This window comes from Cervus canadensis, chromosome 6, assembly GCF_019320065.1.
Source record: "Cervus canadensis isolate Bull #8, Minnesota chromosome 6, ASM1932006v1, whole genome shotgun sequence".
Lineage (NCBI taxonomy): Eukaryota > Metazoa > Chordata > Mammalia > Artiodactyla > Cervidae > Cervus > Cervus canadensis.
In genome coordinates this window covers 21483946-21485555 of record NC_057391.1, presented here as the reverse complement: position 1 = coordinate 21485555, position 1610 = coordinate 21483946, and positions in this window count along the sequence as shown.

Genomic DNA, 1610 nt, shown 5'->3' with positions numbered 1-1610 from the left:
AACCTGGGCCTCCAGCAATGTGAGTGCAGAGTCTTATTCACCGAACCAACCCTCCACCTAAAATTAGAATCTTGAGTTGAAGTTATCATGTTGGCAGGACTCTCTGGCTCAGCAGATCACCTAGATTGTCTTAAACTCTTGTGCATTTTCAGGAATCCCTAGCTTCCAGCATTCATTCTGGAAATTTACAGGGTTGTCTGCAATGTGGAAACCAAAATCAGGTAAAATTCCTATCTCAAATTGCTTTCAGTTGATTGAGAAGCAGGTAAGCAAAAAAAAAAAAAAACAATCCCATGCCCTGTCTGTACTCCCACTAGCCTTGACCCCAGTACATGAAATGAGGGATCAGACTGGCAGTAGAGAGCTGATGCAGTTACCACCAGGGAAATAAAACCTGCTAGAATACTTTTTTCCCCACCGTTAAGATTTATTTTTGTTCTTTCATCTCCCTCTCCATTTCTAGGCCTCTTTATTAAGATGTTGAACCCCCAGGGCACAGGTGGCCAGCCCCCAGTGTGCAGGACTCTGGGATGTTAGGGAGGAAGGCAGTGCTTACCTTCAGGCGGGTGTCCAGACCCACCCTAAGTGACGATGATGACTACATCTGCCAAGACCATAAAACTACTATAACTATTAAACTATGCATTTGAGTAGTTGTGTCTATAAATTGGGTTTCCCCAGTAGCTCAGCAGTAAAGAATCTGCCTGCCAGTTGAGGAGATGAGAGTTCGATCCCTGGGTCAGGAAGATCCCCTGGAGGAGAAGACAGCAACCCACTCCAGTATTCTTGCCTGGAAAATTCCACAGACAGGGGAGCCTGGCAGGCTACAGTCCACAGGATGGCAGAGAGTCGGATGCCACTTAGCAACTGAGCACCAGACACAATACACACAGGCCTGTAAATTATGAAATGACAAGGATTCAGTGTCCTGGCCACACCTCACAGACTGCCCAGCAGTAAAACCTCCATCTCTGCCCACCTGCTGTGCCCACCACTGTCCTTCCAGAAAGTCTGCTCCCGGAAGTTGCAGACAGGAGTTCAGCCTGAGAAGATGAGGGGACTCTGTGCAATGGGCTCGATTGTAGCAGGGACACAGAGCAGGGACCACAGTGGCTCCGCATTCCGCTCACGAGCAGAGGAGTGTGGAGATGCTCCTGCTCGCTGAGTGGGTGGTAATTTCTCCTAGTCTCCTGAGCAGGTGAAAAGCCCACTCCTCTGTCAAGACAGCCTATTGTAAGAGAACATAAAGACTTCGCCCACGTGTCTGAAATATGAGTGACTGATGAATTAATTTCCCTGCTTTTGCTGTTGTTCAGTCCCTAGGTCATGTCTGACACTTTACGACCCCAGGAACTGCAGCACATCAGGCTTCCCTGTCCTTCACGTGCTCCCAGAATTTGCTCAAACTCCTGTCCATTGAGTCAGTGATGCCATCCAACCATCTTATCCTCTGTCACCTCCTTATCCTCTTGCCCTCAATCTTTCCCAGCATCAGGGTCTTCTCCAGTGAATCGGTTCTTCACATCAGGTGCCCAAATATTGGAACTTTAGCTTCAGCATCAGTCCTTCCAATGAATGTTCAGGATTGATATCCTTTAGGATTGACTGCT